The sequence below is a fragment of the Macaca mulatta genome, chromosome 13, assembly GCF_049350105.2.
Source record: "Macaca mulatta isolate MMU2019108-1 chromosome 13, T2T-MMU8v2.0, whole genome shotgun sequence".
Lineage (NCBI taxonomy): Eukaryota > Metazoa > Chordata > Mammalia > Primates > Cercopithecidae > Macaca > Macaca mulatta.
In genome coordinates this window covers 60,068,169-60,082,759 of record NC_133418.1, presented here as the reverse complement: position 1 = coordinate 60,082,759, position 14,591 = coordinate 60,068,169, and the positions used below count along the sequence as shown (strand labels likewise).

General features: G+C 43.3%; 1 protein-coding gene across 2 annotated transcripts in view; it reads right to left on the bottom strand.

The window, feature by feature from the left end:
• The window catches only part of SERTAD2 (SERTA domain containing 2), a 124,193-nt gene that overhangs the window by 16,921 nt on the left and 92,681 nt on the right, over window positions 1–14,591 (bottom strand). Inside the window, 1 exon segment of one of the 2 annotated variants that reach the window (NM_001261684.1) lies at window positions 4,944–5,185. The exons of the other annotated variant lie outside the window; for it this stretch is intronic. The gene's annotated coding sequence lies outside the window, so the exon portion shown is untranslated. 2 annotated transcript variants of the gene reach the window in all.

Sequence of the window (14,591 nt, the reverse complement as noted above, 5' to 3'; positions counted from 1 at the left end):
ACCTCCCCAGCCTGCCACCCCCTCACACTCGATTCATCCTACCTGTCTTCTGGAGCTTTAGAAGAAGGCAGGAACCACCTGAAGAATCGAATTTTTAATTTGTAAACCAACTACTTGTCAGACAGCTAAGAACCACTGCCAGTGAAACATACTTCATTTTCTATTTCTGGACATGGTAAAACTACTAAAACAAAATTAGTTTGCCTTAAAAAGTTCAGAAAAGACCACCAAGTTCCTGAGAAGCAGAGAGACAGAGCAAAAATTATTCCACTCTGGATCATAGCACCCAAATTCCTCAGGCAGATTGGTTTTCTCTGATAGCATGGAAGACACAGAAGAGGTACAGATGGACAGGGAGATGTCCCCTCAAAGTAGGAAAGAAATCTGAAAAGCAAATCCGTATCACCTATTATAAAATGGGATAACCACACAGGAAGATCAGTTTAAAGCAGTTGCCAGCTCGGTATCTCATTAGCGTGACTAGGATTTTATGCAAACCTGTTCTGGTGTAGAGATGACCTTGGGACTTTCAGATTCTCTGAGTTTAACTTGGGCAACACTTCCAAACACAAGGGTGGGGTACACTAGCAGGCCTGCTCCAAACCCCAGGAGCTGCAGTGCATGGCGTGGAATGATAAGCAGCCGGCTGGAGCAGAGGCAAGCAAAGCGCTAAAGGCTGATGTGGAGCAAGGGACTTTTGATCATTCAGTGGTTTTGACCATGGTCTATTCAAGTGTACATTTTACTTTTCTTCAACAGGTTCACTCAGCCCACTGTTAAACATCAGTGTGGGCATATGGATATACAGAATATATAGACATAGATCATGTCTTTAAGAGCCAGAATCCCTTCCCCTTTACTATTCTATTGGGGAAGTCCTTAGAAAATGCTTAGCTTCTTTTCAGTTAGCTGCCTAGGAAGGTTTTTAAAGGAAAAAAGCTTAGAATTAATTAGTAATTCTGCAAAGACACAGGTTTTTGTAAAATGACAAAAAAGACAGTAAGGCAGACATGAATGAGTTTTAAGAACTGAAGTTTGCTGCTACCTGGAGTTACTAGAAAAACAAAGCTGCCTTTGGGCACCTCAAACTAGTCAGACCTGCTGTAGCAGTTGCACAGTCGGCTCCAGATCTATCCTCTGCTCTTCCCCTCCAGCCCCCACCCGACGCCTCCGCATAGCTCAGTCCACTCTCCACTCAGGGTGGAGGTGGGCTGGGCACATGCACCCCTTGATCTGCTGTCCCTGTGGGGAGGCAGGGGCCAGCTCTGGCCAGACAGTGTGCAAGTGTAAGAAGAGGCCGGCCGGGAGCACAGATGCCAACTCCATTCTGAGCTGAAAACTGCAATGGATGCAGAATACAGCTTAGGTGATCTTGGGTTTCCAAAATAGATCAATCAAATTGTGGGGTTTACTTCAGAGAATCCTAGCATTAAGTTCAGATGAGGGACAGAGGATTCTGAGAAAAGACAAATGGGTCTTTCCAGCTTTGGGATCCCTCAGACCACAGAGAGGGCAGAATTTTCCAAAGAGTTTGTGCTGTCTATATGTGGCGCTTGTTGAAACTGGCAGTATCTGTATCTGTTCTGTCCTATTAGAAATCATATATTATAAAATATATTGTGATGATTTTACTTTGAAATTTTCATTTGTATTTCAAAGAAAATTTTTAGACAGCCAATCCTGTTTTGTTTGTCTCGTGATCTCCGAGAAAAAAAAAAAAAACAAGGAGTCTATTTATTACTCAGAATAGGAATGTCGTCTTATTGGGCTGACATATGCCATTCACAGATTCATACAAAGAATGAACTGCCACACAGGGCTAATGGAGAAAGACACTGCTCCACACAATGAGTGACGGACGCTCCAGGGGACAGTTCTGTTCATAAGGGTTTCCCAGCATCTGCACACAGGGCAGAAGTTTGCCTTTAATACCAACTGCACCGGCCATTTGAGACAATCATTTTTTCTAGATTAGTAGCCATTTCCTTCAAACATACTGAAATTAAATGAAATAGGCACACATTTCTTAAACAGGAGTCCTGGCTTGTGGATTTCTATCAATTGCTCAATGAATAATTATTAACAATAGGTACAAAATATATGAGTTGTGCATATAAACTGGCCATGGCACTTTTAGATTTTCATGTTTTGCTAGTCAGTATTAACAGAAAGACCTATGAGAGCTGGTGTCACCCTTATTGTAAGGCCATTTTCACATCAACTGGAGCTTGCCTTCTGGTGCCTTCAGTACACACCTGATCTTTGGACTCAGTAATCAGAGGCAGTGCCTGCGCTTGCTCTCTCTCTCAGGCACCAAGAAACTACCACAACTAGAGCTATCTCCTATAGGACATGCCATGACACTGAATACAAAATTTCTGTTGCCAAAAAGCTTTAAAAATTCTATGAGTGAATTGAAGTTCATGGTCCCAAATACTCTTATCTATACATAGCTTTTTCCATAGGTAATATTGACAAAGTGGTCTTGATTCTGTTGATATATGTGAAATATAAAATAAAGCTTCATACTTTTTTTCTGTGCTCTTTAACAAGAAACCACAGCAAAAGAAACCTCTCAAAGTTTCTGTTCCAGCTTTCACCTTTCTTAGTTACTAAAATGTAAAATATTTTGTAGTATAAGTGGACACTGATAACTTGCAGTATGCTACTTTTATTAATAGAAATTTTTATGTATTTGCATTCGAACATCTTCAAACTGCCTTCATACGTTTTGTAATGTTTTTTGTGTGTGATGCATGTGTGTGCCTTTCTAAAGTAGTGTTTAACTTACTCTGCCATTGAAACCCTGTTTAAAATAGGAGATGCCATAGGCTATCAGTCGCCATACAAATTTGAATGAGTTTTAAAATATCAAAATATGTGCTATTTTACTATGCTCATTATCAGTAATAATTCAGTGTGTAGCAATTGGGCAAAATTCATATTTTAGCTTCTCAATTAAATACAAAAACTTTAAAGAGGGACAATTCAGCAAATAGAAGTGTAAAGATTTTCTAAATCTGAATTAATATCCTTCTCTTAATTCTTCAAGGGAAACAAGCTTGAGCAGCTGTTAACCTAAGACGTTGTGACATTCGCCTGACAATAAAACCGTTCCCTAGGACACTTCCTGTCATACATACACTTGGTTGGCATTACAAAATGTGAGTCCTCTCCCCTACCTGTCTTAATGAGGTAAGGAAAAGAGCCAGGTGTTAAGGAAAAAGGGGGTTGGGGGATGTCAACTCCAAAATAAAATTTCTCATCTGAGAACAACATGGTTATGTACATTTTAATTAGGGGGTGAAAGAAGTTAAAAAAAATTGTTAAAGGATTCCAAACTTAAAGAACGACATAAAAATTTTATATTAACATATAATACACCTCCAAGGAAGTCGATGGAAAACTTTTAAGTATTTGTCTCTTTTAAATAAAAAGAAAAAAAAAAAAGAACCCTGAAAAAATAAACAGAAAAGCAGAGATCCACAAACAAACTATTCTTGTTCACTTCAGAAGTTGGGATCTTAGGATGGATATTTTCATCTTCACAGCACACCCTAGCACACTCATATCAGAATAGACTTCTATAAAAAGGGGGAGGGATGGGAGCTGCCAGGGTGAGACATGCCTTCTGCTGAGCTGAGCAACTACCCCCAACCCCCATCGGCCAAGCAGCCCAGACGCTCTCAGGTGGACGGTCCTTCAGGGGCGGAGCGAAGCCAAAAGCCCACATCACTCTTGTCAGGGACTAGTCTCTAATTACAAAAAGCTACTGTGAACACTTAGGGCCTCAGGAATCCTACTGGTGACTACAACTTCTAGGCTCTTTACACACATTATGGATATTTCTTAACATATATTGAGAAATCAAAAGGCGTATTTCATGAACAAAGCTTGAAAACATGTACTCTCTCCCCTAAGACCAACTGGGGCTGCCCAATTCGATTCAAATAAAAACTGCTGTGGTCTGAGGCTGGCTGTCTCACTCTGCTGACGGTCCTCCCCATTCGGTGTCTGTGAAAATTAACTTTCTACCTCCTGAAACGACTCAGCTTGCAAGCAAAAAGTTATTCCAATGCAAACTATACCTGATCTTTTCGTGAAACTTAGAAACTAAACCTAAAACTCGACTCCCATTCTCAATCCATTACTACCACTTCTGCTAAAGGTAAGATAACTTACAGCCAAGAAACAAAACAAAACAAAACAAAACAAAACACGATTTTCTCTCCATGCAGTGGCCCTGTGACGACACCCCCTGTCTTACTGGTACAAAGTCTAGAGCTTGGGACAGCTGGCTCCCCTCAGCCCCCTCCCTTTCAGTCATAGGCGGTTACCACCAAGATGACTTGTAGATTTCTAACTTAAAAACCAACGAGACGTTCAGTTTAATATACACATAGATCCCAAATCAATTCATTTGGGCATGGGCGAAAAGAGGGTGGAAAGGGACGTTTTTAACATAAACAAAAACACCGGGAAATTCACAAAAACGCACTACAGCAAGTTGGATGCAAACCCGGCCACGGAACTCAAAAGTGAAGCAGCCTTCGCGCCAGCAATCCGAGCCTTAAAAAGTCTCGCACGTTCACAACAACACAACCGCCACAACGCGCACACACATCCCAGCTGTAGAGGCGACAGCTCCAGGCGCCCCCACCCGCCGCTCGGCTCTCAGAGCTCCCGACCCCCTCCTGACCCCGGCCCTGCCCCCAGCGGCTCAGCCCGCAGGCGCCCGGGGTCCGAGAGCGCGGGGCCGGGGCCGCGGGAGGGAGCGCTCCTCCCGTACCTGTTCCGTCCCCGGCTCCCTCCCGCTGCGGCGCCCGGCCCCTCCTCCGCCCTCAGGGCTCTCCCGGCCCTGGCCGAGTCCCAACACCGCCCCCCATCCACCCGGAGCCCCAGCGCCCACGGATCCCCTCCAGCCCGGCGCCGGGAGAACTTACCACATGCAGCTCCACCTGGGAACTAACGCATCAGGAGGGGTTTCCGCCCACTCCTCAGCTACTCCAGCTCCATGCGGAGTGCCCCGCTCCAGGGGCCCGAGGGTGGCGCCGGGGAGCGGGCAGCAGGCGAGGCCGAAGCTAAGACTCCGCCGTCCTCTGCCTGCGCTCCCCGAGCATTATACAATGGTGGAGGCGGCGGCGGCAGGCAGCACAGGAGGAAGCGAGAGGCGGGCGGAGGGGGCGCCCTGACCGAGCGAGCGGCAGCTCGTGCTCCAGCACTCGCCGTGCAGGAGTGACGTGCGGCCCGCGAGCCTCCCGCGAGCTCCGGGCCCCGGCGCCGCAGGCCCCGCCCCTCGCCGCCCGGCCCCGCCCCCGCCGGCCCCGCCCCGGCCCGCCTCTCCCCCGCGGTCCCGGGAGGCGCGATAAAGGCCGAGCCCGGCCGCGGCCGCCAGAGGAGCAGGAAGGGGCGACAGAGCGCAGGGGCGGCGGGTGGCAGCGCCGCCCCCAGCTCCCTCCCGGGCCGGCGCGCCCCTATTTTCTCGTAAGGACGGGCTGAAAGAGGAGGAGAGAGAGAAGGAGACACTCCGGCCTGAGGACCACCACTGCCACTAGTAACGCCCCCCATACTCTAGAAGCGCTCAGGCGAATGACGAAGCGGCTGGTGACAAAGGCGGCGGCGAGTGCAGCGCGTGCACAGCCCGCGGAGTCGCGCGACCGCAAATATGACAAGCATTTGAGCTATTTGGCAACGTGGGGCCGGTCAGCGGGGCGGGCAGGGTCCCCGCGGGGGGCGAGGGGCAGAGAACTGGCCCGGGCGCCCGTCTCGCTGCCTGCGGGGTTCCTGGGCGGGGGTCCGCTGCGGGACACTCCTCCGAGGCCCGCACGGGTCCGAACGGCAGGATGGGGGCTCCAACCGTGAGTCGGGGACAGAAAAAGTCCCTTGCCCTCGTGGCCTCAGCCCGACGCGCGAAGTGGGTCACCAAGTCCACGGCACTTGGGGAGCCGGACCGAAAGAGTTGCATCCTTCGGGGTCGGCCGGGCCGCGGTGCAGACCCGGCAGGAGGGAAGCCAGGCTAGGAGACGCAGCCAGGTCGGAGGCGCCCACAAGTTTCACGTTGGTGGCCTTTCCCTCCCGTGGAGTAAGCTTATGCTTGGAACTACTTAAATTTACCAGCGAAATTTATACTAGTTGGAAGAGAACGTGTGTATGCTCAAATGGTGAGAATTTAAGAGCACTAGGGAAAGAGGCCAGAGAGATGGTTCGACTGGAAAATTAATGATTATTTTAAAAATTACATGTGCATTCAGTGTAAAGATGTAAAAAGCAATGCAGGCAGGCACCTTAAAATTTTGGCTGGCACCCCAATCAATATCATTTCAGATCACTTTGGAGTTTAATGGTTCACTATGCTAGTTGTATTTAAGGATAATAAAGCTTTAAGACCTAACATAAAGGTGATTGTAAGTCGTTAACATCAAGAGAAATTTAGACTTGTTTAAACTGTTCTGTAATGATTTGTTATCAATCAAATTGATGATCTCATCGAAATTAAACGTGCTAAAATGTTGATAGAGGAGACAACGCTTCTTGTTTTATCCTTGAGGAGGATGGAAAAGGTTTTTACCGGACCCTTAGTATAATTAAAGTCTTACACAGTATAACCTAAGCCAAAAGCTAAGTGTTTGTGGATATCTTTGCAAAGTCTCATTATAATGGCGTTCAAAATGAGATAATATGGAAGCTGTGCTCACCGGCCCTCTGCAGGTCTTGCTCAGTTTGCGCCTGAGTGGCATAACATTCAAACATTTTGCTGTGAAGCCAAGATATTTTTCATTTCCAGAGTTCTGCAGTTTAGAGACGACATTAACTACTAACAGTTTCCTAACCACCCACTCACTTATACTTTCAGTGCTCACTTTAAGGAAAAGCCATTGAAATAGAAGCTGCAATAATCTCTTCCTGTGATATCTTTGTAGAGGAGGCCAGAGGCATTAGCTCTGTTGAATTTAAAGTGAATTTAAACTGCTATTCATGGATTAAAGTAAGCAGGAAGTTACACTTGCAGAACTTTTGTGACACTTGGATATTTTCTAGCAAATAGGTTACACCAAGTGCAGTGTTTCTGAATAACATAACAAGATTTAAGTCAAAGTGACAATTTTGTGTCACCAGGGTAGGCACGATTCTGCTGAAGTCTATAAGGTCTGTATTTTGTACCTGCTCAAAGGTTTGCACTCTTAGGAGACCAGCAACCTGCGTTTTTTGGAGTGAAATGGTTTCCATCCGTTTATACCTCTGAAGGCTGTAACATCTTATCAATGCACACATTACAAACAGCTCCCACTTCCCCCACTTTTAGAATCTGGCATCTTTGACCAAGAAGTTTAAGTGAGCTGGCAGCTTCAACAGCTGCCAACGTGGTTAACACCTGCTGGTTAACCCTCTCCTTCCCCTTATGCAATCCCCTACCCCAAGGCTGAGTGACACACAGGCCAGAACAGCAGTCTCTACCCAGCCCTAGAAATTCAAGTCTATGGGGATAAGGAAAGGCACTTCCTGCACTTTTGAAGTCAGTTCCCTTCAGTGAATAAGAAGTGTTTAGTGAATATGTAAATTTTGTTCTCACTCTTTGGGAGATTTAAAAGCCCATTTAAGGGCTAGGTGCAGTGGCTCACACCTGTAATCCCAGCAATTTGGGAGGCCTGGACAGAAGGATCACTTGAGGCCAGGAGTTTGAGACCAGACCCCCGTCACCACAAAAAATGAAAAAAGTAGCCCTGCATGGTGATGTATGCCTATAGTCCTAGCTACTAAGGAGGTGGAGGTGGGAAGATTGTTTGAGCCCAGGAGTTCAAGGGTGCAGTGAGCAATGACCACACCACTGCATTCCAGTGTAGGTGAGACCTTATCTCAAAACAAAATCCCATTTAAAATAATCCTACTCTGACAGCCTCATCCAGAATTTAGAAGTTCTCCCTCTCACTTTCATATAACATAACTTTAGAACAGTTATAAGAAATTAGGCTAGTCATCCACATTTAACTACCAGGAACATATCTGTTTAGGGAGAAAAGAAACATTCTTTTTATAAGTATAGAACTGTGATGGTAAATTTTAAAAATGCTCATGAGTTTAATTTCAGAGAAGTACTTCTCGGCATCATTTTGTAGTTCTGGGTACTAGTTTACACTTCACTGCTTCTCTTTTGAAAGTTTCTGTGCCCTCACATCTTATAGACTGGTACACTAGTGCACTAACTGAAGGCCACTTTTAGCACTTAATTAGCACACACCAAAAACACAAGGGGCAAGCTGGATATATAAACTGAGAAATAAAGACTTTAAACAGGTTTTGAACTGAATTTCATTTTTCTTTTGGTTTTATTAAATTTTTATCTTTCGGCCGGGCGCGGTGGCTCACGCCTGTAATCCCAGCACTTTGGGAGGCCGAGGCGGGCGGATCACAAGGTCAGGAGATCGAGACCACGGTGAAACCCCATCTCTACTAAAAATACAAAAAATTAGCCGGGCGCGGTTGTGGGCGCCTGTAGTCCCAGCTACTTGGGAGGCTGAGGCAGGAGAATGGCGTGAACCCGGGAGGCGGAGCTTGCAGTGAGCCGAGATCGCGCCACTGCACTCCAGCCTGGGCGACAGAGCGAGACTCCGTCTCAAAAAAAAAAAAAACAAAAAAAATTTTTATCTTTCAGGTTCCACCTGAAATACCAGTAATGATCATCCATCTATATACCTTGCAAATATTGGTCTTGGTTTTATGGCAAAAAAGATAAATGTTTCAGTTATTAAATAAATTATATAAAGTCAGCTAGGCTAAATAAGCTTTTCATGGAAAATACAGAGATCCTAACTGTGGACTTATCATTCGGATAACTGAAAATTGGAATAAATCTTCAAAATAAAGTTCTGGAAGTCACATAACCTAAATGATTATTAAGGAGTCAATAGAGGATACAATGATTTGGAAAAGTAAATACTCTCACAAAGATGGCACAGGCAGATTCAGTCCTTTTCAGCCACTAACAATTTAAAACAATTCTATCAAAGCAGCAAGTGAACTCCTCTACTTCTGCAAATTTTCTCCATCTCTTCTTCCACCTGCTTTTGTCATGGTTTTTTTCTGCTCCTCCCTGAAGTCACAATTCATAAAAGCAGAACTACAGCTCCAGTGAAGGCCCCTTTGCAAAGCTTTCCATGTTGTTACGTTGAACTGCTTTGCAACGACTGCTTTGTACCTTCTCAGGGAGGTTTCACTTGTCTGTTAAAGATACACTTTTTTTTCTCTTTTAAAAATCTGACAATATGTAAATCTAAACCTGAAACACAATCTTCGTGGCAATATTTAAAGAAAATGCTTTTAAAACCATTTCCTTTTTTTCTAGCTTTCGGGATCAGTCCCTTCTCACTATTACTGGAGAAGATGGCTTCTGTTAGGCATTAGCTTCCTTCCTATTCCATTTTCCACTGAATCTTCAAAAGCCTTGTGCAGTCTATCAAAATGCAAATAACTTTCTTGGTGACTCTGACAACTCCAGGGTTCCTTCCTGCAGGGACACTACTCCACTAAGACTGGTGGTCTCTTCTCAGAAACATCTCCTATCCCCAGTTCCCTACACAACACACATCACCTCTACACATGGACTCTGTATTTCTTCCTGTCTATAAGCCATCCACAATTCTTGAGGAGTTCTCACTCTTCTCAAGGCACTGAGCACTTCTAGCTTCCACAGAAAATTTCAATGAATGTTAGAAATTGCACAGACCTTTCTTGCCCCCAGGAACCAGCTTGGTGAGATGAAAAGTCCTGGACTAGGAGTTTGAAGATCTTGTACACATTAATTACTTAACCATGATAAATCTATGACTTTTTAGTTTCTTAATCAACTGGGTCACAGATTTAGGATAAGCACCAGTTCTGGTCAAAAGAGCACAGGGGGCCGGGCGCGATGGCTCAAGCCTGTAATCCCAGCACTTTGGGAGGCCGAGGCGGGTGGATCACGAGGTCAGGAGATCGAGACTATCCTGGCTAACATGGTGAAACCCCGTCTCTACTAAAAATACAAAAAACTAGCCGGGCGTGGTGGCGGGCGCCTGTAGTCTCAGCTACTTGGGAGGCTGAGGCGGGAGAATGGCGTGAACCCGGGAGGCGGAGCTTGCAGTGAGCCGAGATCACGCCACTGCACTCCAGCCTGGGAGACACAGCGAGACTCCGTCTCAAAAAAAAAAAAAAAAAAAAAGAGCACAGGGTTGTTAAGTCAGGTGATTTCAGGGCTAGCTCCTCAGCCACAGCGAGCAGGGAGGCCGAATCAGACCCTCCGTACTGGGCCTGCTTCCACACCTGGCAAAAAAAAGGAACTTGGACTCAAAGATTTCAAGAGCCCCTCCCTAGAGCTAAGTAAGAGTCTATGAAACAGTGATTACACTGTGACTATCCTCATGGAGGAGTTTTAAGGCTAAAATGAGATAAAATGCTTTGGAAGCTGCTCAGCTTGTCTGGAAGAATATAAAACCAAGTTCATGTTCACATATTTCTAAATGAAAGGACTAGAAATGCAAATAATGATGATGTACTCTCTTCAATATGTTCTTTGAATTATTTTTTTAAGTCCAGAAGATGGACTTGAGCAGTTCTATCCATATTCTTCTAGATTTCTTACCCCTTAGGGTTCAAGTCACCCAGCTGTGAGACTGGAAATACCCCTACCCCCTAAGTTTGTGTAGCAGCAGGGCAATTTACAAGGCGATTTTCTTTCTTTTTTTGAGACAAAGTCTTGCTCTTGTTGCCCAGGCTAGAGTGCAATGGCACAATCTCGGCTCACTGCAACTCCACCTCCCGGGTTCAAGAGATTCTCCTACCTCAGCCTCCCAAGTAGCTGGGATTACGGGCATGCACCACTACACCTGGTTAATTTTGTATTTTTAGTAGAGACAGGATTTCTCCATGTTGGTCAGGCTGGTCTCGAACTCCCAACCTCAGTTGATCTGCCTGGCTCTGCCTCCCAAAGTGCTGGGATTACAGGCGTGACCCACCGCGCCCGGCCACAAGGTGCTTTCATATGGATCCACTTGTTTGCTCTTCATAATGCCTTCCCTGTGCCATAGGCAGGGGAGGTACTACTACCCACCTCTCAGAGGACTAAACAGAGGATCTGAGAAGGACCCACCAATGGAACTCTTTATCAAGCTGACTCTAGGGTCAAAGGAAGCCTGGATCTAACATTTATTGAAGCATTCTGTGAAAGCCAGGAGTGCTGAGCGTCTTGAGAAGAGCATACACTCCTCAGAAACAGCAGATGGTGCAGAGCCAGGAAATACAGAGTCAACGTGCAGAGACCAACAGGAGGGTAGTGCTGGGCCAGGAACTGGATGCTGCTTAGCTCCATCTCTCTACTCGGGTCATGGAATAACAATTCTATTTCTTATACAAAAAACTCCAACCCTGCCTATCCTTAGCCTTGTTAGCACCACATTTTATCCCACAGAATTAACAACCCACAACCACCACAAGAAAAAGAAATAAAATTCATCATATCCTCTAGCCCCTCACTCATTTCCAGTAAGGTTCATAACACGGTCATTCTTGTTTACCACCCTGTCTCTAGCCTCTACAGCACTGCCTAACACAGCAGGCATTCAATAAGGATCACTCAATAAGTGGACCAATGAAGAATGCTGAAGGACTTACACCGGCTTCATAAACTCAAAAAGGTTAATCTTTCCTGCTAAAATTTCCCTCATGAAGTATGTACTGTTAAGAGTTAATTTTAACAGGATCATTACATGGGGAACAACCTCGCAGATAAACACCAAATTATTGCCAGAATCCCACCATTCTGTACCTTTTAATGAAGATTCTTCTCTGCCAACTTACTTTAAGAGTGAAAAGTATTAAATAACATTTTAAAACACAGCAGCATTTGATTTTTAGGTTAAAGAAAAACGCCAGATAGGAGTTGAAGAAAACCAAAATATATGCTTAGGCCATCAACCTGAAGATAAATTAAATAAAAAAAAAAAAAAACTATGTCTACTAAAAATAGCAAAAATTAGCCGGGTGTAGTGGCGGGTGCCTGTAATCCCTGCTACTCAGGAGGCTGCGACAGGAGAATCTCTTGAACCCGGCAGGCAGAGGTTGCAGTGAGCCGAGATCGCGCCATTGCACTCCAGCCTGGACAACAAGAGTTAAATTCTGTCTCAAAAAAAAAGACTTATCTATCCAAATTTTCCAATGGCTACCTGAATGGTTCAAATGAGCATTTAACACTGTCACCTTTACACCCTTTTGTTCATGGAATACAAAAATATGACAGTAGTTAAGAATATTATCTGTTAATTCTGAGGAAAAAATGGCAAAATGATGACAGAAATTTTTTTTTCCAAAGTGTTACTCTAATACTAAATGTTTCTATGTTTTAAAATCAAGCAAATTTATATGATTGGCTAGACTAAATTCTATCTTTTGGTTTACATATTCTTGTATCTATTGTAGAAACTATCTAGGGTTGAGTACCTTTAAACCTTATAAGTAAAGAGGACTTTTAAGTATGGTGATTTTTGTAATGAAAATAATATATTTAAACCATTTTTTGAAGTCTCAGCTATAAAAATTCTACTTAGAGAAGTTAAAAAAAAAATCGAGGCTTTAATGTGAATAGGTGCCCAGGAAGTGCCTTCAAGTTTAGGCTATGAGGCATCATTAGAAAATAAACGTGAACAGAGGATACAGTTTAAGTGTAAACACAATATACAATTAAAAATGAATCAGCCCTTTGCCACATGAATTATTATTAGTTTTCTAGGGGAGAGGTAACACTTGCCAAGACTGCATAGGCTTTACCTTTCAGTCGCTAATGTACAATTGTCTTTTAAAGACCTGTTGCCAGAATAAACAAGACTTTTTCAAAATTATCCAACCTGTCTAATAATAGTAGTCTTTTGCTTTAAAAATAATAATAATATATATATATATAAAATTTAAAATTTATAGCCAGGTGTGGTGGTTCATGCCTGTAATCCCAGCACCTTGGTAGGCGGAGGTGGGCAGGTCACTTGAGGCTGGGAGTTCGAGACCAGCCTGGCAAACATGGCAAAACCCCATCTCTACTAACAATACAAAAAAATTAGCTGGGCATGGTGGCACACGCCTGTATTCCCAGCTACTTGGGAGGCTGAGGCATGAGAATTGCTTGAGTCCAGGGGGCAGAGGTTGCAGTGAGCTGAGATCACACCACCGCACTCCAGCCTAGGCAACAGAGCTGACTCAAAACAAATTAAAGAATGAAAATAAAATAAAATGTATAATTTTTGTTTTCTTTCTCTTTTGTTTTTGTTTTCAGTTTTTAAATTTTTATATCTAAAATTTCAGAAATGCAGAGTAAAGTCAAGTAGGAAGAAAATAAAGCAAGTAGCTCAGATACCAACACCACATTAGGTACACTTGTGTAACTAGTCAATTGCTTTTTTCAAAAATACACTTTAAATATTGAACAAAATATTTAACCTTGCTAAGTAATATTTGTTTCAAAATGGTTTTCTTAGAGAAGTCTTGTTTAGGTTATAGGAAACTCCTTACATGGGCAGAGAAACTGGCTTTAAGGAGAAAATAATAGTGTGAATGATCTATCTGCAACTTCCCTTTTTAAAAACAGAAGTTGAATCTGTAACACCAAATTTAGAAAGGAGAGTGGATGGCAGCAAATACCCTAAGAATATCATCTGTAGCACAGACGCCCACTGCTGTTCTGTTCTGTTACAATTAAATGTACACTTTACAATCCTGAACTTGCTCAGACAATGCATATATTTAAAGATGATTCATTTAAAAGAAAACATACATCTGAAAGAGTCACAACAAGTCAAAAATCTCACTTAAAAAGTGCCAGATTCCCTCACTATGAGTGCAGAGCTATTCATTTGGCCTCTTTACACAGAGTGCAGCACAATCCAGTACTGGGCTACAGAAAAATCGTTTTTGTGGGACTAATATTGATAATTTCAACATCATATTTGTTTTGCTTCCTTTAAGAAATTAAAGCCCAAATTACAAAAAGGTAGAAAAAAATTTTAATCAGATACTCATTTTCAATCCATTCTGATTTGTTGCCCCTTTAAAACTGAGACATCATGCTTTTTAGTTTTAATAACAATTAACAGCGATGAGAATAAAGATTCCAGAATTACTATTTTCTCATTACAGCCAAAAATGAAAAGTGAGAAAACAAATACCTTTCCAAAAGTTCATCAGATGAAAAGATCAAAATTAATGGGGAGCCATACCATTTAAGGGACAAGAATACTTAATACTATACACATGCAGATTCTCCCCCAAACTTATCAACAAATTAAATGAAGTTTAAATCCCATATTTTCCTTCAATGGAACTTGGCAAATGAATCCTAAAATTCATCTGAAATAGGAAAGGGCCAAACACAGTTGTAATAAGCTTAAGGAACAAGATAGGGGACATGTCCTATCATAGTTTATTATAAAGCTCTACTAATTAGAACAGGGTAGAGTTGACGTAGGTACAGATAAATAGATCAATGGAACAGAATTGAGAGTTCAAAACCACATATATGTGGAAGTGTAATATATGACTGAAGTGAAATTACAGATCAGTAAGGAAAGAATTCA